The sequence below is a fragment of the Agelaius phoeniceus genome, unplaced genomic scaffold, assembly GCF_051311805.1.
Source record: "Agelaius phoeniceus isolate bAgePho1 unplaced genomic scaffold, bAgePho1.hap1 Scaffold_311, whole genome shotgun sequence".
Lineage (NCBI taxonomy): Eukaryota > Metazoa > Chordata > Aves > Passeriformes > Icteridae > Agelaius > Agelaius phoeniceus.
Window position 1 is genome coordinate 1,970 of NW_027509936.1, and position 24,135 is coordinate 26,104.

Sequence of the window (24,135 nt, forward strand, 5' to 3'; positions counted from 1 at the left end):
TTGAGCGAGTTGGTTTGGGTTTTTTTAGAGGTTTTTGTGATTTGCTGCGTGTGTTTCTCCAGGGTTTTCTTTTCGTTTGGTTCCATTTTTCTGATGTGATGAGAACTGTTAGTGAAAAGAGTGTTGTGTGTTTTTTTCGCTGGCAGTTGTTTGGCTGGTGGAGGTATCTTGATGGTTTTGGAAGACATTGGTGGGAATTCGATGCTGTTTGTTTTGTCATTGCATTTAGGAATTGGATTTTAAATGTAAAATTCTAAGGATAGCTATCTTTAAACAAAACGAGTAGATGTGTAGAAATGGGAATAAACTTTTTTTTTTATCTATTCGATCTCTATTTAAAATTTAACAGGTAACTTAAGTCATGATCTATTCCAATAAGATATTGTATTTTTCAAAGATCATTGCGTATGTTGATAGATATATCAATAGAGATGCTAAATATAAACACAGCTCAAAGGAAATTTTAAATCTAGAAATGTGTTGCGAATCTATGCAGATATATATATATATCAAATTACTAAAGGGTTGTAAATGTAAAGTGACATAAATCCATACAACACGTAATACAAGCGATACCGTATATATCTTATGATGGTATATTATAGGAAACAGCTATAAATCTAGTACATCGCTATGATATAATATGTAAAACATTATAGATATGGTAACTGTAAATACAACAACATTATTAAAAGTAGTTTAAAAGAAAGGATGGTTTTGTTTTTTACTTGGCAAAAGCAGGGGTTTTATTATAAAAACTACAAATACAAATGATAGAAAGGTAGAAATCTACTTGTAAAAAGATCTCATGAATACATCAAGATGGATATAAAAATTGAAAATATTAGAAAAAAGAAGTTGTAGCAGTAGATTTGGTACATGATAAAAATAATGATTTATCTATATGATGTGAATAATAGATATGTGCTATGTAATGATGAATGGAATGCAACAGTATAAACGGTGACTATAAAAGTGAATATAATTATGCAAGCTCTAAATATAAAACTATTTCAATAGAGTTGAAAAGAAGGGTTTTTTGGTATTTGTTTGGTTAGAGATGGGATTTTTTTTGGAAGAATAAAAGTATGATAGAAATCTAAATGGAAGTCGAGAAATATACAGTCAATATATAATGATATTGCTAAAACCACAAAGTATGAATAAATACAGATAATAGGAATAGGCATAATAGATGGTATAAACGACGTAACACATCACTGTCCGGTCTAAATATGGGTGTGAATAGAACTAGAAAAACTAGAACTATCAAATTTATTTCAAGAAGGCATGAAAGAAAGGGGGCTTATTTGGTTCTTGTTTGGTAAGAGGCAGGTTTTTGGCATTTATTTTTCGAGGAGTTTTTGGGGGGGATGGCCCCTGTTCTTTTTTGCCGCCTTGGCCGCCCGCAGGCGCAAGGCGCGCGGCGCCCCCGGCTGGGGTGGGCGGCAGTGCTGCCGCCTTGTGGGCAGAGCGCGGTACTGCAGCCCGGCGCCGCCGCCAGGCAGCCCTCTTGAGCGTGGCGCGTGGCGGAGTTTGTTTGACCTTCTGAAAATGGCGGCGAAAAGGGCGGGAAAGCGGAGGACCCCGGTGTGTCTATGCGGACTGCCTGCACGGAACACCGACGCCGGCGCAGCCCCGGCGGAATTTTTGTGGCGTTTTAGGTGTACCCGACACGGGCTGTGGGGTCAGCGGCGCCGCGGGCGGGCGTATTTTGGCGTGTTTCTGACCGGCATGTGAGTAACCGCCTCTCTCGCCCGAGGGGGGTCCTCTCTTGGCTGCCATGTTGGGAGTGGCGCGTCACCACTGTCGCGGGAGTTTGTTTGACCTTCTGAAAATGGCGGCGAAAAGGGCGGGAAAGCGGAGGACCCCGGTGTGTCTATGCGGACTGCCTGCACGGAACACCGACGCCGGCGCAGCCCCGGCGGGATTTTTGTGGCGTTTTAGGTGTGCCCGACACGGGCTGTGTGGTCAGCGGCGCCGCGGGCGGGCGTATTTTGGCGTGTTTCTGACCGGCATGTGAGTAACCGCCTCTCTCGCCCGAGGGGGGAGGGGGGGGTCCTCTCTTGGCCGCCATGTTGGGAGTGGCGCGTCACCACTGTCGCGGGAGTTTGTTTGACCTTCTGAAAATGGCGGCCAAAAGGGCGGGGATATCGCGGACCCGGGAGTCTGCCGCCCTGTGGCCAGAGCCCGGTACTGCAGCCCCCCGAGCCAGCGCCCTGCCCCTCGCCGCTGGCTGCCGGGGGCGGGGCAAGGGCGCGGCTGCCGAGCGAGGCAAGGGCGAGGGGCGGGAGCGAGGGGCGGGGCGGGAGCGAGGGGCGGGCGGGGCGGGCTCGGTAAATGGCCGGGAGGGGTGAAAGACGTTCAGGAGTGCAAAAGGGACACGATGGCTGAGAAGAATGGCCGGGGGGGGGGGCGCGGCCCGGCGGGGCCGCTTTCGGCGGGCGGCGGAGGCGCGGTCGCAGCGCTCCGCGGGCCGGGGGCAGCGAGCGGGGGCGGGCGAACGCCGTCGGAACGGGAACGGGGCTGCACCCCCCCCGAGCCCGCGCACGCGCCTCTCGCGCGGCGGAAGCGACGGCGGGCCGGAAAATCCCGGCGGGGCGGCGGCGCTGCCCGCCCTTTCTGCCGCCAGCTTTGCAAGGTAAGACCGCCCGCCCCGTCCCGCCCCGCCCCGTCCCGCCGCCCTCCGGTGTCTGTAAACAGACGGACTCCCTCTGGCTTCCCACTTCTCCGTGCTGGAGAGTGGGAGAAAGGTCCGTGCTGCTTGCCGTGTCTTCGGTGGGCAGAGAGCTCTGACCTTGCCTTGCATGGGCTGCTGAGGATTGGATCCTTGGGGATGTGCTTTGATGCATTTAGTGACCTTTACAGATTTCTTTCCCCGCTTTTTTCAGTTCCCAGAATCATGGAAGAATTCAGGTTGCAAGGGGCTCTAAAGATCACCTCATTCCAAGGCTGCTGCCGCCGTGGGCAGGGACGTGCTTCCATCGAGCAGCTTGCTCAGAGCCTCATCGCAGAGCACCGACGGGCCTTGAACACTTGCAGCGATGGGGCAGCCCCAGGACCTCTGAGCAACCTGTGCCCTGTGCCAGCCGGGTGCCAGAGGAGGAAGGAAGCCCTTCCCACCTGGAGCAGAGGCTGCGTAGCCTTGTGTCACCGAGCGTGTGAGACAGAAAGGCCCTTCCTTTCTGGAGGGGTAACAACACTCAAAGCTCTTTCTCGGGACAAGCCGAGCAATGGAAGGCCAAAGTAGCCTTCAGTTCTTCCAGCAGCTTTGGGAACAACTTGAAGGAGGAGCAGAGCTGGCCTGGTGCCTGCCATGGCTGTCTGTCTTCTTGGCTGAGGCTTTATAAATGAGGCGCTTTTCTGTAGTTCCTTTTCAGGCATGACGTGCAAGTTGCCCCTAGAAGTCCAAAGGCAGCTGTTTTCTTAGCAGAAGGAAGTCAGGAGGAGGCAAAGCCAGCAGCTAAGTCTGGATAAAAAACTTGGCTAACCTCTTTTCCCCCCCTCCTCCAAACAGGCAATTGTGAAGCACTCAGCAGAGATCTGCCCAGGAAGAAAAGCAGAGCCAATCTCTGAGAAGAAGGGACGTGCGAGCTCTGGCGAGGACGGCTGCTCCCCCTGGCCTTGGTGTGGGACCTCCTGAGCTGCCATTCCTGTGGTGGGAGTGTTCCTCCTCTCCTCCGGCCAAGCCAGAGACCGCCTAGGGAAGGAGCAGGTAAGGTTGAAGTACCGAGGTCTCCCAGGTAAGAAGTGACACGGCCAAAGGAAATGGCCTCAACTTGCAGCAGGGAAGGCTTAGATTGGATTGGAGGGAAAATTTCTTCACTGAAAGGGTGCTCAGGCATAGGAGCCCAGGGAAGTCCCCATGCCTGGAGACATGTCAAGGATGTCAAGATGTGGTGTTTAGGGACCTGATTTGGGGGGGCAGCAGCTGGGCTCGATGTCCTTAGAAGGCTTTTCCAACCGCAAGGATCCTACGGATCCTATGGTTCTGGAAAGCCTTGACCCCTCTGGCTCTAGCACAGCACCTGGATGCTGACAAAATGAGGCTGGTCATAGAGCCTGGAGGTCCCTGTGCCACAGGGAGAGGACAAGCCGGTGTCACCTGCAGGGAGGGTCTCGTCCCCAGAGAGCCGTCAGTGACTCCGTCCCTGCCCGGGGCTCTGGGTGCGCCCTCGGGGGGCGGGGGACGACACCTGCCCTCGGGTGTCCCTCTGGGCACCTGGGAAGGGAACCAGGTCCATCCGTGCGGCAGCTCCAGGGCTTGCAGGCTTTGGGGCTTTGCAGCTGTGTGCCTTGTCACAAGGTGGCAGGGACGTGACACTGCCTGGCAACGCTGCTGGCCTCGGATCCTTGCTGCTCTCATCCTTATCCCATATGGATTTAGCAGCAATCTTCTGTCTTTGCTTTCAAACTGTCCTTGGGAGAGTTCCAAGAGAGGGTCATTAGTTATTTCAAAGCCTACATCTTTTACCTCTTGGCACTGAAGAGAAAAGACACAAACCTGCTTTGCATCCTTCTGCCTGGAAGTCATTGTGACACACAGGGAAGGGAGGAAGGGGCTGGCCGGGGTCAGCCTCTGCTGAGCCTCAGCTCTGGCTGCTCCTGCTCACAGGGTAAAGCCAAAAGCTGTCGTGATCAAAAACGCAGGCCGCCCTTCTGACCTGAGTCACAGGGGCCGTTTCTTCTGAATGAATCAAGGTGGGAAATCATTCTTGGAGCTTCAGAAGAAAAAAAACCCCAGAACCGTAGGTACGTTTGTAAGAGTGGGTATGTACGTACATTTCCTTCGATGAAGAAGAAAATCTTAGAAATATCATGTCACGTCTGGCTTCCTAGAGAAGATCCTGACCTCTGGGCTTCTGAAAGCAAATGGCTGTGCATTTATAGGAGCGTTTCCCTTCTTTTTATGTGCCTCCCCCAGTCATCTTCTACCCTTGCCCACGGCAAGGAGAGCGCGGTGATTTGGCTGCTCCGCTCTGCCGAGGTTGTTGCAGGCTGTGTAGCAGGGAGCGAGGCCTTTTGTGGCTGCTCATCAGACATTTTCCTACAGCCTTCTCCCTGCAATGGTAAAATGAGACTTGTGTTAGCGAGCAGTCAAGTAGAGCAGGTAACATTAGAAAAGAATTGTTTCTGAGCTGCTGTTCACTAGCACGTGTTTCCCCTTTCCGGCAGAGCGCGCATCATTGCGGGCTTGGGATCGATTGAAATGCGCTAAGGAAACCAGCTCTGGGGAGGGAGGGAGGGAGGGAGGGAAATGCTCTCTTAACATGTGCCAATTCTTCTGTCAAACTCATCAGGGCAGGACAGCGTTCAGACTGAAAGTGTAAGAAGATGTGGAGGGAGACAGAGAATCTGACAGGAGCACCGGACTCACAAGTGCACGAATTTTGCTTTTGGCTTGGATTCAAACGCAGAAGTTGTAAGGAATTTGGGAAGGAGAAGGGACATTTCAGAAGGAGAAGAAGAAAAAGAAGTTGTTGTTGTTGTTACAGCCCTGGCAAAATCTTTGGTTCTAGCTAATAAAGGAAGCTAGTTGAAATAAAAAAAAAAAGAAAAAAAAGTGGTTTTTTTTTTTCCTTCGCTGTTGTATTCGTTGGTGGTTCGTTATATGGTGTGTTGTTTTATTTCTTGGTCTTATTACCTCTGTGTAAATAGTTTTTTTGAGTGAAGCTAACTTTCTGGACGGGTTGGTTTGTATTTGAGGTAGGATAAATTTCAAGAGGTTTCTTTCCTAGACTTCTGACAGGTATTCCTGGGATTTTGGTTTTGTTTACTGTGTGTATCAACAGAGAGATTTGGTAGGGCCAGCTGGGCTGCTGGAGTTTTGGGTGTTAATTTATGAGATGGCTTTTGTTCAATGCAGTTTTGAATTGTTGAAAGGGTTTTTAATGTAGTGGTTTTAAGGCGGTCTTTAAGAATTGTTTGTATCGTTTCACGTTGTTTGTAGTCGGTGTACGATCAGGGATATGGTGGAACTTCTTGAACGTTCTGGTTTTAGCGTTCCTAAGTTCCGATTTCTTTCTGCTTTGCTGTTTTGTTTCTGGTTTTCTTTTGGGGGACAGGGGCGTTTGTAGACGGTGGGTTTCTAGAGGCAATGTGTCTTTCAATTTGGGTAGTGATATTTCTTAGTATTTTAATAGTTTCGATTTTTTTTATTTTCATGCTTTTAATGAGTTGTTTTAAAATTTGGAAGATAACCTTTCTAGATGATTGGTTATTATTTGTGAGTTAGCCTCAAGGTAGAGCTTTGGGGGCTTTTTTTAGTAATGTTTAGGGTCAGTTGTAGGGTTTTGAGTTTAGTGAGTTGGTTGGATTTAATTTTTCATGGGTGTTTGTTTTGACTAGCAGTTCTGTCATTTTCCATGTGTATCTGAGTTTTTTGGGGTTTTGAGCCATTGGTTGAGGAGGAAGTTTATGATGAGAATGTACGGAGCTTTTGGGCTAGTTATAGTGGGATTTCAAATGTCTTGACAGTTCGGTTGATTTGAGTTTTTCTTAGGGTTAAATGTTGTGGGGTCTTTGTTCTGTTAGTCCTAGAAATAGGTTTGGTTTGGATACGCTGCGATGGGATGAGCGTGGGCTGCGTACCGGTGCTGCCGAAGGCGCGGTATTTGTGTGGTTCTGATGCGTTGGGTTAATGAATTGATACGGTCTAATATATAGATTAATTAAAGTAGAAATAAATATCAATATAAAAACAAATATAAAATGATAGTGGTAAACATAAATATAGAAAACAAATAGATAAACACATAAAACTATACTATATAGTATATTATTGTAACAGATGCTAATCTATAGAAACGATAGTCTATTATATATGTATACAAAGATATATAAAGATCGGTTGTAAATATAAAAATATTTAGATAGAGTTAAAAGGAATTGGGGATTTTCTGGGATTTTTTTTATTAGGTTATAGGCTGGGGTTTTTTTTCTAGATAGAAATAATATAAAAATAAAAATCCAGATCTCCAAATATATAACGCGTATACCGATCTCTCTAAATATTGAATATAAAGAAATAGAAGTAAAAGAATATCTAGGATATAAAAATACTATATATCTATTATTCTATTAAAAGGTATTCTCTCTAGTATGTATAATACCTACAAATGTAATAAATAAAAATTATAAAAGTAAATGTGAAGAGAATGATGAAAAATGAGATGATTTTTAGAGTTTTAAATATGGTTTAGATAAAGGGGTGTCTTTGGTTTTTGTTTGGTTAGAGGCAGGGGTTTTATTTGAAAGAATAGAAGTATTATAGAAATGTGAATCTTAAGATAGAAATCTATCATAAGTCTAGAAAGAGAAATGACGAAACTATGGATAGAAATTGAAATCTAAATCTATGTCAGTAATATGAAGAGTTGTAGTATAGAATAGAAATGACCTTATGTGGCAATATAAATGAGAAATGGGAATAGAAATAGAAGAAGATGTAAATATAGTTGGAAAGAAAGGGATTTTTTTGGCTTTTGTTTGAGTAGAGGCAGGGGTTTTATTTGAAATAACACAAGTGTTCCAGAAGTGAAAATCTGAAGGCAGAAATAGATAATCAATGAATCAAAATACGTATAAAAATATAGAAATAAGTCCTCGGAATAGATGGAATATAGAATATCAATTGATTTATAAATTGACATTGATAAAGAGAAATGGATCAGTAAGCAATACACATTATAAATAGAAATGTGACTATCAATAGGAAAACCTAGGGGTAAAATCTATTCAAATATTGTCTAAAAGAAAGGGTTGGGGTTTTTTGGGCTCTTCTTGGGTTAGAGGCAGGGTTTTTATTTGAAATAATATGAACATAGATATTACTCTTACCTGTTTCTAAATATTGAGATAGATAATCAAGATATAAATATAAAACCTAAGGAAATAGAAATAATAGGAAGGGATGTAATATAGAATACAAATAAGAGTATACATTGATATACAGTTTAAATGTCAATGTGAACATGAACCTGAAAGATACAGTTTTAAAAAAGATTGAAATAGAGTTGAAAAGAAAGGGGTTCTTTTTGGCTTGAATTTGGGTAGAGGCAGGGGTTTTATTTTAAATAATGGAAGAGTTACAGAAGTAAAAATCCTAACACAGAAATATAGATGAAATATAGAAAGATAGGAATAAAAAGATGTCAATAAATAGAAGAAATAGGAACAGATGTAAAATAGAATATAAACTTATAAAAAATCGGAAATTATAAATGTAAAAATCAACATTACACATCAATATACATTTGAAATATAAATGTGGATATAAAGATGAAAAAAAAATAATTTTTTTACAAATTTAAATGCAGTCGAAATTAAAGGGGGTTCTTTTTGGCTTTTATCCGGGTAGGGGCAGGGGAATTATTTTAAATAATGTAAACGTTACAGAAGCAAAAATCCTAACAAATATATACTTACTATGTAAAAATATGTATAAAAATAGAGAAATAAATTTAAGTACTAGGGAGAGATGTAATATAGAATAGAAATTTATTTATAAATAGAAATGTATAAATATACATCAATACGCATTATAAATAGAAAGGTGAATATTAATATGAAAAACTATTTTAAAAAATATTTACGTATTTTTTAAAAGAAATTGTTGGGTTTGGGTTTGGTTTGGTGTTTTTGGTTTTTTTTTTTTTTTATCCTATTAGGTTAGAGGCAGGAGGATTTTTTTCTTCTTCCTGGTTGTTTTGGGGCATTTATTTCAGAGCAGCTTCTGGGGGGGATCGCCCCTGTTCCTTTTTGCCGCCTTGGCCGCCCGCAGGCCCAAGGCGCGCGGCGCCCCCGGCTGGGGTGGGCGGCAGTGCTGCCGCCTTGTGGGCAGAGCGCGGTACTGCAGCCCGGCGCCGCCGCCAGGCAGCCCTCTTGGGCGTGGCGCGTGGCGGAGTTTGTTTGACCTTCTCAAAAGGGCGGAAGAACGGAGGGCCCCCGGCGGTGTGTCTATCCGGAATGCCTGCACGGAACACCGATGCCGGCGCGGCCCCGACGAGCTTTTCTGTGGCGTTTCAATTGCGATGATGGCATTCCGATTCGCCTGCAGGGTTCGGCGTCGCGGGAAATCGTTTCTAGGGCTCGAGGTGGGTGTCGGCATTTTGATCAGGCAGCTGGCAAAACGGCTACGCCTTGGGGTCTTTCCAAGGGGCGCTGGGGGCGGGGCCGGGGCGGGGCGCCGTGTCGACGAGGTGACGTCATTCGGCGGCACTCTGCCTGCAGTTCGCCCATGCAGACGGCAGGGGGCGCTGTGCCGGCAGTGCGCCCATGCAGGCGGCAAAGGGCGCTGTGCCTGCAGTGCGCCCATGAAGACGGCAGGGGGCGCTGTATAAATAGAGTATTAAGTATAAACTATCTAGAAGAAGAAATAAAAGCTCGATGTCACCTGCAGCTGTAGAAAATTTCAGGCTCCCATGGAGGAAATAGTTTTCCTAAAATCATTACCGTTTTGGGGTTTTTTGCACTCCCCGGTAGCCTGAACGTTTCTACTGCTGCTTTTTTATCCTAAAGCCAGAATGGAAATCCCAGATTAGAAATACAGGGAAAGAAAGAGAGAAAGAAAGAAAGAGAGAGAGAGAAAGAGAGAAAGAAAGAAGGAAAGAAAGAAGGAAAGAAAGAGACAGAGAGAAAGAAAGAAAGAGAGAGAGAGAAAGAAAGAGAGAGAGAGAGACAGAAAGCGAGACAGAGAGAAAGAAAGAAAGAGAGAGAGAAAGAAAGAAAGAGAGACAGAGAGAGACAGAGAGAAAGAAAGAGAGAGACAGAGAGAAAGAAAGAAAGAAAGAGAGACAGAGAGAGAGAGAGACAGAAAGAGAGAGAGAAAGAGAGAAAGAAAGAAAGAGAGACAGAGAGAGAGAGACAGAGAGACAGTGAGAACGAAAGAAAGAGAAAGAGAGAAAGAGAGAAAGAAAGAGAGACAGAGAGAGAGAGACAGAAAGAGAGACAGTGAGAACGAAAGAGAGAGAGAGAAAGAGAGAAAGAAAGAGAGACAGAGAGAGAGAGACAGAAAGAGAGACAGTGAGAACGAAAGAGAGAGAGAGAAAGAGAGAAAGAAAGAAAGAGAGACAGAGAGAGAGAGACAGAAAGAGAGACAGTGAGAACGAAAGAGAGAGAGAGAAAGAGAGAAAGAAAGAGAGACAGAGAGAGAGAGACAGAAAGAGAGACAGTGAGAACGAAAGAGAGAGAGAGAAAGAGAGAAAGAAAGAGAGACAGAGAGAGAGAGACAGAAAGAGAGACAGTGAGAACGAAAGAGAGAGAGAGAAAGAGAGAAAGAAAGAAAGAGAGACAGAGAGAGAGAGACAGAAAGAGAGACAGTGAGAATGAAAGAGAGAGAGAGAAATAGAGAAGGAAAGAAAGAGAGACAGAGAGAGAGACAGAAAGAGAGACAGTGAGAACGAAAGAGAGAGAGAGAAAGAGAGAAGGAAAGAAAGAGACACAGAGAGAGAGAGACAGAAAGAGAGACAGTGAGAACGAAAGAGAGAGAGAGAAAGAGAGAAGGAAAGAAAGAGACACAGAGAGAGAGAGACAGAAAGAGAGACAGTGAGAACGAAAGAGAGAGAGAGAAAGAGAGAAAGAAAGAGAGACAGAGAGAGAGAGACAGAAAGAGAGACAGTGAGAACGAAAGAGAGAGAGAGAAAGAGAGAAAGAAAGAAAGAGACAGAGAGAGAGAGACAGAAAGAGAGACAGTGAGAACGAAAGAGAGAGAGAGAAAGAGAGAAGGAAAGAAAGAGACACAGAGAGAGAGAGACAGAAAGAGAGACAGTGAGAACGAAAGAGAGAGAGAGAAAGAGAGAAGGAAAGAAAGAGACACAGAGAGAGAGAGACAGAAAGAGAGACAGTGAGAACGAAAGAGAGAGAGAGAAAGAGAGAAGGAAAGAAAGAGACACAGAGAGAGAGAGACAGAAAGAGAGACAGTGAGAACGAAAGAGAGAGAGAGAAAGAGAGAAGGAAAGAAAGAGACACAGAGAGAGAGAGACAGAAAGAGAGACAGTGAGAACGAAAGAGAGAGAGAGAAAGAGAGGAAGAAAGAGAGACAGAGAGAGAGACAGAAAGAGAGACAGTGAGAACGAAAGAAAGAGAGAGAGAGAAAGAGAGAAAGAAAGAAAGAGAGACAGAGAGAGAGAGAGACAGAAAGAGAGACAGTGAGAACGAAAGAAAGAAAGAAAGAGAGACAGAGAGAGAGAGACAGAAAGAGAGACAGTGAGAACGAAAGAAAGAGAGAGAGAGAAAGAGAGGAAGAAAGAGAGACAGAGAGAGAGAGACAGTGAGAACGAAAGAAAGAGAGAGAGAGAAAGAGAGAAAGAAAGAAAGAGAGACAGAGAGAGAGAGAGACAGAAAGAGAGACAGTGAGAACGAAAGAAAGAGAGAGAAAGAAAGAGAGACAGAGAGAGAGAGAGACAGAAAGAGAGACAGTGAGAACGAAAGAAAGAGAGAGAAAGAAAGAGAGACAGAGAGAGAGAGACAGAAAGAGAGACAGTGAGAACGAAAGAAAGAGAGAGAAAGAAAGAGAGAAAGAAAGAGAGACAGAGAGAGAGACAGAAAGAGAGACAGTGAGAACGAAAGAGAGAGAGAAAGAGAGACAGAGAGAAAGAAAGAAAGAAAGAGAGACAGAGAGAGAGAGACAGAAAGAGAGACAGTGAGAACGAAAGAAAGAGAGAGAGAAAGAGAGAAAGAAAGAAAGAGAGACAGAGAGACAGACAGAAAGAAAGAAAGAGAGAGAGAGAAAGAGAGAAAGAAAGAAAGAGAGACAGAGACAGAGAGAAAGGGAGAGAGACAGAGAGACAGAGAGAAAGAAAGAAAGAGAGACAGAAAGAGAGACAGAAAGAAAGAAATAGAGAGAAAGGAAGAGAGCGAGAGAAAGAAAGAAAGAGAGAGAGAAAGAAATAGAGAAAGACAGACAGAAAGAAAGAAAGAGAGAGACAGGAAGAGAGCGAGAGAAAGAAAGAAATAGAGAAAGACAGACAGAAAGAAAGAAAAGGAAAAAGGAAAGGAAGAAAAAAAAAAGGAGGAAGAGAAAGGAAGAAAAAAAATGAAAAAGGAAAAGGGTGAGAGTGAAAAAGAAAGCGCGAAAGTGGAAAAGGGGGTGAAAAACAGAGTGAAAAAAAGAAAAAAGATTAGGAGTGTGTGGTGGTTTGACAGGAAATGTGTTTTTTGGGATGCTGTGTTTTTGGCCAATGGATATTCAGGCTTTAATATTGGCATTTAACCTGGCCATTGAGACATGGACACGCCTCTGAGAACACGGGGTTAAAAGCAGAGCTCTCCCCTGGGAGGGTCCTTTTGGGTTTCCGGCGGGAAAGAGTTCGGGTCTCTCCCCCGGCCCAGCTGCTGGCTGGGCAGGGGGAGGGGAAAGCCATGTGGCCGAGAGAGGTAGGCCTGAGCCCCGGGGTGGAAGGGTGGAAGAGAGAAAGAGAGAGAGAGACACCGGGAGCCATCGGGTGCCCCCCCCCTGAGAGACAGAGAGAGAGAGAGAAAGAGCCGCTGCCTGAGACTGTGACCTTGAAGTTTGATAAACATGGGCCTGTGCCGGCAGCACGGCTGGGACGGAGAAGAGGGGGGGGTTCAGCCGGCCGCTTGTAGGAGCTTTCAACCCCTTTTTGGAAAATGAGAACGTCACAGAACATTGACCTTCCCTGGAAGATAGAGTGGGAGATGAAAAAGAAAATGGGCCAGTGTGAGAGAGGTCTGGGCAAGTGAGAGATAGTAGAAGAGTAGAGAAGAATCCTAGTGGGAAGAGATGATGGAGTGGCTTTTGCTGGACTCTTTTTGTATAGCCATGGACAGAACCATGTTCCTTGTGACACAGAGACTGCATTCTAGGGGGAGGCAATGGCCTCAGAGCCAAGAGGGTTCAGTGTTGATGCCCCTCGGCCCCAGGGGGTGAAAAAATATGGGGGGGACAGGTGTCCCAAAGGAGAGATTGTGGGGACAGGTGTCCCAAAGGAGAGACTGTGCCTTTTTTGGATCGGGACAGAGCATCCTTAAAAGACAACCCTAGAAGCAGTTCTGGTCCGTGTTCAGTGGTGAGAGCACTGGACATGAAAAGGAAGAAGTCACGACGGCAGATGTACTCCGGGCGGTGCCACGAGTGACACGGAAACACACGAGGCTTCGACTGTGTTTCCAGGGGAAGCCCATGGCACAAGAAGGACTCCTCTCCTCTTGATGAACTGAGGATTGATTGTTTGAAGGGTGGTGCAGGACTGAGAGTTGGTGATTTGAGGATCAAATGTATTGTGTTGAAATTTGGTGGGGGGAGGAGGAAATGCATTTGTGAGGTTTTCATTTTCCCTGTGTGTGTGTTCCTTTTTCTTGTAGTTGTAGAGTAGTTAATAAAGTTCTAGTTTTTTTTTTTTTCCCCTAAGTAGGAGCCTGCTTTGCTTATTCCTGGTCACATCTCACAGCAGAAACCAGGGAGAAGGTATTTTCATGGGGGCACTGGCATTGTGCCAGTGTCAAACCATGACAGAGTGGAAAAGAAAGGACATTCGGGAGGGGCGGTGCTGCCTAAGGTGCTTCCGCGCCCAGGAGCGAAGGAGCCGTTTGATCCCCTGGCGGGAGCGCAGCTCCCGGTGGCGGAGAACGGAGCGGTGGCTGTCAGTCCGAGACTCCAACTCCCGGCAGGCCCTGCGGCCGTAAAGCGCGGCGTCTGACGCAACGGCCGACGCGCCATATGAATGGCTGGCGGGCCGAGGCGGCCGCGTGCCGGGGGAGCGGGCTGGGCGCGGGGAGCTCCCGGCGCCTGTCCCACGCGGGACGGAGCCGCGGCAGCGACGCCGGAGGGGCGAAGCCTCCGTCCGGCCGCCCGCACGGAGCCGAGCGGCGCGGAAGGGGCGTCCGCCCGGTGCCTCGGCCTCGCTCAGCGGTCCCGGTGGCGGGGGCTGAGCTCGGGCGGGGCGCGCTGCCGCCCGCCGATGGCGGAGCGCCAGGCGGTGCTTTGCTGCCGCGGGCCGGGAGCTGCAGGAGCCGCCCCGGGCGAGCGGCGCCGGGCGCTGCCGCGGTCACTGTGCGGCGGCTGCCCTCGGGCTGGCGGAGGCGCGGGAGCCGCCGAGCTGCAGCCGTCTCCCTCGGGCCGCTGCCGCTGCTGCGGGCGGGGGCGGACGAGCGGCTGCGGAGGCGGCTCCGCGGCGTGCTCAGCCTTGCGAGCAGAGAGCGCTCGACATCGCTGGCATGACACGGCTGCTGAGTGCCTCAGTGCTCGTGGCTCTTCCTTCCACGCAAACAGATGGAGCGGCATCGCTGAGCAGTAAAACACAGCGATGGCCCGGAGAATGGCGAGCGCAAGGAGCGCCGGGCAGGATCCTTCTGATGGCACAGGTGCGATCGGCAAACTCAGCCCCTTGTGCCCCTGCCCTCCCGACCCCCAGGGGAAATGCTCTCCAGCCTCGAGCTGCTGAGAGACAAAACGTGTGATTTGACACTAGGGTCCGGAAAAGGTTTCCGTTTAGATTAGCAAATGCCTCCATTGTTCTCGGTTACATCCTAGGATCGGTTTTAGGCAGTGACTTTCTACCGCTTGTCGGATTTTCTTGTGCAATGGTAAGAAAATAGGCAGGTCTGATACTGGTTTCGCTTTTTTTCTACTTCATGTTCCATGAGCTGCTTTTATCCAAGCAATTGTTTTAAAGTTCTACTGTAGGCGTTTCTGGTTCACTTTTTTTTTTTGTTTTTTTTCCTCTAAATCGGCAGTAAATATAGCTGAGTAAAATTACCTTGGTTTTCTTCCTTCTTAAATGTTTTTATTGATAATCCTATTTGAATATGCAGAACACGTGGGTATGTCCTGTAATATATCCTAGCTTTTCTTGTTTACAGGGTACTCAGAAAATATTTTTCCCTTCGAGTCCCACTGAAACATTCTCCGTGCAATCTCCGTTAAGGTCTGTGTTTACAAATAAGCCACCATCAGCTGAGATATTTGCCTGTGTACCTTTTCCTGTCATTCAGAGCTTGCGTTCTGTGGTTTTTATGATAAACCTATCAAACTTGCGAAACCGTTTTGCAAGTCTTGACCGTTGAAGGCAGCAAGAAGTGGTTTTAAAGCCTGTTCTTGAGCAGACGAAGGGAAAAAGTGTGAATTTGCTGCTGAACTTGTCCTTTTTCATTTGACTTGCCTTGAATTATTTAGGAAGAGAGAGCACTAGAAAAAAGAGAGAAATAGAATTGGTTCTTGAGCCCTCCTAAAATGCTCCCTGTGATTCCGTGTGGAGCCAAAGTGAAGGGTGATGGAACAGAGCCCCTGTGCTTTAGAAGGAAATCAATTTCAACCTGATCTCCACCCTGAGTCTCCCTAATTTCTGTTTTTAAAATGCAAACTCAGTTTAGGAAGTGTTGGGAGTTAGTATTTTGGGGAAGAAATGGCAGTTGCACAAACCGTTCCATTTCCCAGAGGCTCTGGGAAGGATTCATTTTGTAAGCGCTGTAACTGCCATCGGTTGGGGGTTCGGGGTTGGAATGTGCACTTGCCCTCCTATAAAGCACTCGTTCATTTGCATTTCAGTGCCAGGAGTCTGGAGAAACTGGAGAAGAGCCCAAGAGACATTTTTCATCCTGAGATACAAAAGGTAGGAAGTGACTTTTTTTGGTTTGGTTCTTTTTCTTTATGATTTCCTGGAAATAGAAGTAATTAAGTATAGATCCTACTGGTTTGTTTCTTCCAGTAGCTAATAAGAATAATAATAATAATCTAATACTACTTAAACTGTCTCTTTATCCATTGAACTGGCCATTTCAAATCCAAACTTCTAAACACCAATAAAACCATCATCCTTGTAGAATCTTTAATAGGAGGGGGCTAAAGATGCTGTTTTTGTTGACAGGATTTATTGGTTCTTGAAGGGCAAGAGGTGAGTACAAGCCTAACTACTTCTTGCTCACAGACCCGTCCGGTGAATACGGCTTTGTATTTGGATGGGCTTTTGATGACTTCTAAATCAATTGCTCGTTACAGTAAAAAGAAGTCATGTTTTTTTGAACCTGACAGCAAAAATAACTTGAAGCACCAATTTAATAATAATTGATCACCCGTCTAAGTTAATGATTTTATGCTATACTATCAAAGTTTAAAGGTAAATTATTGTGTAGTAGGAGATGGTATAAAATGTATGTTCTAACGTGTAGGATGTATGCAAAGATTAGAGGAAACAAATTTTTATGTCTTCTGTTTGACTGTTTACCAAATAATATTTGGTTTTATTTTCCTGGGATCGGTGAATTTTAAATTTGGAGTCCTCTATGCTAAGGATGGTCAGCTTACAGGTGATGAAATGTTCAGTCATGGTGAGGTTTTCACCTTCTCCTTAATTGTTTTGCTCATCTGAAAAGAAAAAAAAAAAAAAGGTATGTTTATTATTTGTTACCCCGTTCTGTCCGTTTCCTCAGTATTTGCTGGAGCTCTGCTTACCCAAGCTTTGGGTAAAACAAGCTTTGGGTTCCTTCTGTCCCACTGGGTGTTGCCCAGTTTGGTTGCATCTGGTGAAATTCAGCCTGAGCCCTTACAGAACCAGCTCAAACCAGGTGAGAGCCATTCGCAGCTCTCTCAGGACACCCAGAGGAGGATGGGTGACGTTTCTGAGCATCTGGCAAGTGCACTTCTATCAAAACTCGGCCTGTGCAATTTCTGGGGAAAACCCTTCTGTATCCTGAAGGGTTCCTCAAAGTCTGTTGAGGATCCGGTTAGCAGTTGCTCACCTGGATGGTTCCAGCTCCTCAAGCTAACACTTGTACTCTTGCCCTGTAGTTTAGATCTATTGTAGTTTTGTTATTTTGCAAGATTTTACATCTTTGGACAGTAACGTGCATTTCACTCTTTGGAACCTCTCGGATCGTGCTTTGGTGCAGCACCACCTAATGGGACACTTGGCTGCTGTGCTGAAGGGCTTGGTTACTAGAATTGTAAATCCCGGAGAGTTTGTAAGTCTTCTGTCCCCAGGGAGGTGTCACGCTTTGTTCACCGTTGCTCTGTTTGTCGGGTGCTGCTTCTCGTCGGAGGTATTAACTTCAAACTGCCCTGTTCTTTTTTGAACTTTTTTTCCTGGTTCTCTCCGTAGGGCAGGGAAGGACTCTCGTATCCCGGTCGTCAGACTCAGCGCTGCCCGAGAAGATATAGAGACTGTAAAAATCATAAGAAGCAACTAGGACTGCAGAGGAAACAAACTGGAGAGAACAAAAGGTGATATTGTTCTCCTTAGCCTGGATTAGAAACATCCACTGCGCTTTGATGCCGGTGGCTGCCAGGGGCTCGTTAGGTCTCTTGAGGCAGGTGTAGGTGTTCACTTGTAGGTTCTATTTTTTGGCAAAGGACCACGAGAGAAGTTTATTTATAGATCCAAATAAACATTCATCTTATCTGAACATAACCTGTCATCCCCTTTCTGACATTAAGGACTCCTGTATAAATACTTGGGGGGGTTTTCTTTGTCGTTTCTGAATGGTTCCATTTTGCCGGCTACTTGAACGAGTCTGAGGGGGTTTAATTGCATACTGCTTCCTTGAAATTCTGTTGGTCTCTGCTTGGAACCCTTCTTGTACTGCTTAATGAAAGACTTCGGATGGTGTTTTCTTGCCTGTTTGTGTTTAAGGTCGTGCTCTGATGCATTTACAGAAGCCATGGCAGGAGAGAGTCAGCTGCTGGAGAAGAGGAGACAGTACTATCCCTGTGCAGCACGGAACTGTGCTACTGCTGTGTCATCAGCTGTGTCTGCACTGAAAGTAGCCACCTTCACTTGTAGGTAGCTCCTTGGTGCTTTAGGACACGCTGAGGGATTTATTCCTTTTGGGATCCACGATGAGAATTCCCAAGAGAGGTAGTAGTAATAAGGTCTGAGATTGGAAAAAAGCCTGTGTCCTTGGAATGTTGTTGTTGTCGTCAAAAGTTAATTTTTCCTTCTTTCTTAGCCAGTAGTCAGCTTTTTGCTTTATTTTTTGTGGTATCAGTATTTGATTGTTTAAAAAATTGCTTCAAAAGAACTGCAGTGGCTGGCCACCAGGACCTTGTTCCGATTTGCCTATTTGCTTGTAGCTAAAACCTTTCCATATTGTTTATCATTCTATTGAAGAAACTGCTGCCCAGTCAACTAAGAACTGAACATCTGTCTGTCTAGGACATGGGGAGAGGATTTAGGTCATGTCTTTGTTTCCAGAAAAAAGTTCCAGTGTAGTTTCTAACTAGAGGAAAAGGGGGGCGGGGGGGGGGGGGGGGGTGAAGACGCGGGGCTCTGATGCCCCTGGGGGCACCCCGAGGTGCCCAGGAGAGGGAGCCCCACTGCGGTGCAGGAGCAGGTATGTTATCACGTACTAGAGAGCAAATTATAAATAGAAATAGGAAAATTATAAATATAAAAATATTTTTTAGATCGTTAAAGAAAGCGGTTTTTTTAACTTGTCAATAGGCAGGGTTTTGATGATAAAAATGATAAATACAAAGAATATGAAGGTAGAAATCTAAGTCTAGAAAGATATCATAAATACATACAGATAAAGTTTAAAACTAGAAGAAAAAATCAGTTGCAGCAGTAGATACGATACATAATATAGATAATACTTTAAATACATGTCTAGAATTTTATAGATATTATAGATAATTATTAATAGATTGCATCAAAAGAAACGATAAATATAAATGTGAGTATAATTACACAAAGTATAAAAATATTTCGATACCGTTTAAAAGAAGGTGTTTTCGTGTATTTATTTGGTTAGAGATGGGGTTTTTGTTTGGATTAATAGACGTATTCTAGAAATATAAATCTAACTGTAGAGAGATCCAATCGATAGAGGAGGCTATTTCTAAAAACACAACCGAACGCCGCCGCCTTCGGGGGAATCGCACGAGCTCGGCCGAAGCAAGGCGAGAGCGGCCGACCCTGAGGGCCTCGAGCGAACCGAGGCGAGGCTTCCGAGGCTGCCTGAAGCGAAGCGAGCCGAGCTCAGGCGAAGCGAGCCTGCTGCTCTCGTGCGCGCTGCTTAGCGCCAGTGCGCTCCCAGCCTAATGAGCTCCTGCCCGAGCCCGCGCTCCCGGTCGTGTCCGCGCCGTGGCCGGGCCACCCGCGGGACGCGGCAGCGGGAGAGCCCCGAGCCGGGCGAGCTGAACGGGAGGCGGCGGCGCTTGCCCGCCCGCCGTCGGGGAGCCGAGGCGAGGCGAGCGGAGCCGAAGAGGCGAATGCAGGCGCCAAGAGCCGAGTAGAGGCGCCAAGAGCCGACTCGAGCCGAGCGTCTCCGGAGCGAGCCGAGCTCCGCCGAGCGCCGCAGCATCCCGGGTAGGGCGAGGCGCCGGGCCGGGCTCGGGGTGCAGCCGGGGCTCTGGGAGGCTTCCCCGCCTGTCCCTCTCTCTAGCCCTCCTTCCTTCTCCCCGTCTTCGCCTTCTCTCGCTCCCTTTCCCCCATTCCCTCTCCCCCCGCAAAGCCGGCTCCTTCCTGTCCTGTCCCTAGCCCGCTACTCCCTTCTGTTCCCCCTGTCTCCTTCCTCTGCCCAGCCTCCGTGTACCCTCGTCCCGGGCTTTCCCTTCCCGTGCCGCTTTCCTGCACAGCCCGAGCTCCCTCGCCGCCCTTTGTCGTGCCCTGCTCTCGCTCCTCTCTTCCCGTGCCCCCTTTCCTTCTTTGCCCCGCAGCCGCGGGGCTCGGGCTGCCGGAGAATAAAGCCCCGAGGGCCGGAGCCCGGCGCCCCTGGGCCCTTGCGGGAGTCTCCGCGCGGGGCCGGAGGCTCTCGGCGGATCCCCCCGTGCCGCTCAAGCAGCGCGGCCGACAGCGCCGGAGCTGCGGCTTTGCCGGCATCGCGCTGAGAGCGGCCCCCGCTCCGTGCCGGGCCGTCCCCGCCGTCTGTGCCGCTCCCTCTCTCGCTGCCCCTGGCCCGTGACAGCGAGGCTGGGCAGGAACCTCAAGCCTTCTGGGGGCTGCCCCCCCTTTCTTGTTGCAGCAGAATCCCTTGCTGGGGCCATGCACGTGTGGGAAGGGCTTGGGGGAAGCGCTGCGCTGCTGTCCGGGGCAGTCGGATTCGTTCGGAGCCTTCTTTGGGGGTCAGGGAAAGGCGGGGTGAAGACTCGGGGCTCTGATGCCGTTGGGGGCACCCCAAGGTGCCCGGGAGAGGGAGCCCCACGGCGGTGCAGGAGCAGGTGGGGGGCGGGCGAGGGGCGGGGGTCACGCTGGGTGCCGTCCCCCGGAGGGACCCAAAGCTGCCACCAAATGCACAGGGAGGGGTGAGTGGGTGTAGGATGCTAAAACCTGGCAAGGCATTCGGTTTTCTAGGTATTGCTAAAGAATAGGAATTGGTCTCTAAACTCAGCTGGGGAGAAACCCTCTCTATGCACTCATTTGTTTACAGGAATGTAGAAGGTTCCGACTGGAGATGGGTAGTAGTTCTGAAGATATTGCCGTGAGGTTTTGATCTAGGAACGGACCGAGCTGTGCCCTGGAACCCTCAGAACAGCTGCAGGGGCTGAAGGCGATAGAAAGGGCTCTCTGGCACCTTTTGCCTCCGTTCTCTGCCAGCGCCCAAAGCGTGTCGCAGTCCCGGAAGAGGCGCTTGTCATCCCGAGAGCCAAAAGGAAGACGTGTAAAATCCCAGCTCTGCCTTGTGTTTCGTGTGGGTTTTTTACTTCGTATTGATGTCATTCCAGAGAGCAAGGAAAGAAGAAATGTGACCGGCTCCCACTATTACTGTGTGAAGGCTTTCTTGAAAGGCTGCTGTATTTCTATTGTCTTTTTCCACTCCAAGCTTGACTTTTGCCCTCGTTTTTCGAGCTCTGCTGCATTGGGGGTGTCCCAAGGAGGGCGGGGTTCCTCAGCAGGGCTCTTAGGAGGCGGCGCTGATTCTGCTTTTTCTGCAGGCGTCTCAAAGCGTGCTACCAGAATGACAGTTTTGTGCACTGGAAAGCTTTCCCTCAGTGCCATCAGCGCACGTCCGTGTCTGAATTGTGGAAGCAGACGGACTAAGAACAGCCAGCACCCGGAGCAGATTTCTGTTGGCTCTGTGTCTGTGAGAAGCGGGCTGTGTGCTGGACGGGGAGAGGCGCTGTTGGAGAGCGGCATCAGCGCCAGGTGTGAGCTGTGAGGATGATGAGGGGCCGGCTCCTGCCGGGGGGGGGGGGTGCGAGGCTGTTTTAGGGGGAGGCTTCGCCTCAGCTGCCTTTTGCATGGAGCTGCTGAGTAGAGGGGTTCATGGGGGGGCTCCCGGGGCTGTCTCATGGAAGGACTGCGAGAGCTTCTGGCAGCGTCTGGGCGAACACCTGGATACGCGCTTGGATCCGCGGAGCATCGCTTCAAGGAGGTGCCGAGGGACGAATCTTTGCGCCGGGAAGCAGCAGCCGAACGGCTGAGGGCGTGTGGATTTGGAGCGGGGACTTTGGTCCTTTCCCTTTTCAATTGGATCTTGGCAGTCCCCCCTCCCCGCTTCCCCAGGAACAAAAAGGGAGCTTGTGAAGACAAAAGAAATGAAGGAGAGGCAAGCAGCTACTCTCCTAATCTTGTCTGTGTTGGAACTGGGGGGGATCCGCTTTCGCTTGCGGTTCCAAGGATGTCGATTGAAGGAAAAGCTGCCTTTTCCCGGCTGTTAGGGGTATCCCAGGGGTGACAGGGAATCCCTGCGTTCCATTTGAACGGGAATGGGCAAAGTATTGTTGTCATCGGATGGCTTTGATTTGAAGGTAGCCAGCCCATTTTCATCATCCTAAGGTTTAAATGGAGGGGACAGCGCTGGTGTCCCTCCTTAGCAAGGGTTTGAATGGAGGTCAAAATCCCCCCTTGCACATGGCTTGAAGGATTTCATTGGAGGAAAGCCCCTTCTTTTCTGCTCTCCTAGGGGATGAACTTGAAGGGGAGAAGCCATTTCTTTGCCCTTGTTGAAGCGAGGTGAGCGCCGCCCGCGGCGTCAGTTTCGGGGTTGAGTTGCGGGAAGCCGCAGCTCTGGCGGCGTTTGCAGGGCTGCAGTCGGGCTGTGCCGCTGCATTTGAGGGCGCTTCTTGTGGCCGCGGCCCGGGCCGGAGCGTTGCCGCTCGGGAGCGCTGCCGGCCCGGGCCGGGCGGGTGCCGAGGCGCACGGGGAATTTGGCGCGGCAGCGGCGGAGCCGCTTTGCCGGTGCGAGCCGCCGTGCGGAGCCGAGGGCAGCTGGCGCCGGGCCGGCCAAGGGCGGCAGAGGCGGCGCGGGCGCTGCTGCGCCGGCCCGGCCGGTGCCGGCCGCTCTGTCCGCTCCGGGCGCGGGGCTCGGGCGCCGCCGGGGCCCCCCGGGCAGGGGGAGCGGGCGGGGGCGGGGGGGTCTCCGGGGCGGCGCCGCCCCTGCGCGCCGGAGCAGCCGCCGGAGGAGTCGCTTTGCCGCCGGGAGCCGCGCTCCGTCCGGGGCCGGCAGCGCGGGGTTGGGCTGCCGCAAGTTCTTGGGTGTCGCGGTTCGGAGGTGGCTTTGTAGGGATCGATCGCACGGGTTTGTTCTGGTCGCAGTGGGTGTGCGCTAAGGGCTATGGCGTTCTTCCTGACCGGTACGGTTCTCGGTTCGGGTGGTGACGATCAAGGTTTGGTTTGAATCGAGTTCTGTAGTCGGATATTTTTTTTTGCCGGGCTATTCTGCTTTTAAAGGCGTGCAATGGTTTCTACGGGTCGTTGCGTGAAGCAGCGGCTCGGATTTTAACTCTGTCGCCGTGGCTTTTATTAGCGTGGGCGTGTAGCGTTTGTTTCGGTGGGTTCGAGGTGGCGTCGTGTCGCTAATAGCAGCGGGGTTTTTAAAATCTCTCTAATTGCGTTTGTGTTTCTCGTCTTCCAGGGCTTTTATTTCTTTGCTTGATTGTAGTGTACGTTTTATTGTGACGGATCCTTTGGGAGATCTTGTCAATGGTTACGTTTCTCTTTCGGCTTTGTGTTTATTTCTGGGTGGTATTTTTATTTTGATCGAATGAGGCTCTATGCGTTTATTCCTCAGTTGGGAATATTTTTTTTGAGGTAAATTAAAGTTGCTTTGGTTTGGGGGACTTTTGTTTTACAAATGTATTTTCTTTTGGTTTTTTTTTTTTTTTCTTTTTTTCTTTTTTTTCTTTTCGTTTCTTGTTGTCCTTTGACGTATTTGGTGGTTATTGATCAGTTTTATTTTTGGGAACGTGGGTATTTATATGGTGGGTCTTTTTAGGTAGGGTTTTTTTGGGGTTTTTTTTTGGGTAGTTATTTTCTTATTTTTTAGTGGTTGAGATTTTTTGTTTTTTTTCTATTTCGTTCATTAGTTCGCTTTCTAAAGTTCTTTTGACAGAGTATTGCTTATTCTTTGAGTTAGCGTAGATGTAGAACTTCGGTTAGTTTTTAAAATAACGTTCAGGGTCAGTGGCACTGATTGGAGTTGAGCGAGTTGGTTTGGGTTTTTTTAGAGGTTTTTGTGATTTGCTGCGTGTGTTTCTCAAGGGTTTTCTTTTCGTTTGGTTCCATTTTTCTGATGTGATGAGAACTGTTAGTGAAAAGAGTGTTGTGTGTTTTTTTCGCTGGCAGTCGTTTGGCTGGTGGAGGTATCTTGATGGTTTTGGAAGACATTGGTGGGAATTCGATGCTGTTTGTTTTGTCATTGCATTTAGGAATTGGATTTTAAATGTAAAATTCTAAGGATAGCTATCTTTAAACAAAACGAGTAGATGTGTAGAAATGGGAATAAACTTTCATTTTGATCTATTCGATCTCTATTTAAAATTTAACAGGTAACTTAAGTCATGATATATTCCAATAAGATATTGTATTTTTCAAAGAGCATTGTGTATGTTGATAGATATATCAATAGAGATGCTAAATATAAACACAGCTCAAAGGAAATTTTAAATCTAGAAATGTGTTGCGAATCTATGCAGATATATAGATCAAATTATTAAAGGATTGTAAATGTAAAGTTACATAAATCCATACAACACGTAATACAAGTGATACCGTATAGATCTTATGATGGTATATTATAGGAAACGGCTATAAATCTAGTACATCACTATGATATAATATCTAAAACATTATAGATATGGTAACTGTAAATACAACAACATTATTAAAAGTAGTTTAAAAGAAAGGATGGTTTTGTTTTTTACTTGGCAAAAGCAGGGGTTTTATTATAAAAACTACAAATACAAATGATAGAAAGGTAGAAATCTACTTGTAAAAAGATCTCATGAATACATCAAGATGG

The 24,135-nt window shown here is 47.6% G+C and overlaps 1 long non-coding RNA gene across 1 annotated transcript; it reads left to right on the plus strand.

The window, feature by feature from the left end:
- The first annotated feature begins 15,500 nt into the window (after positions 1–15,500).
- LOC129134060 (uncharacterized) lies at positions 15,501–18,179 on the plus strand. Its single transcript, XR_013180659.1, has 3 exons — positions 15,501–15,569; positions 17,055–17,176; positions 17,586–18,179. It is a non-coding gene; the product is annotated as an uncharacterized LOC129134060 (long non-coding RNA).
- Positions 18,180–24,135: the final 5,956 nt, after the last annotated feature.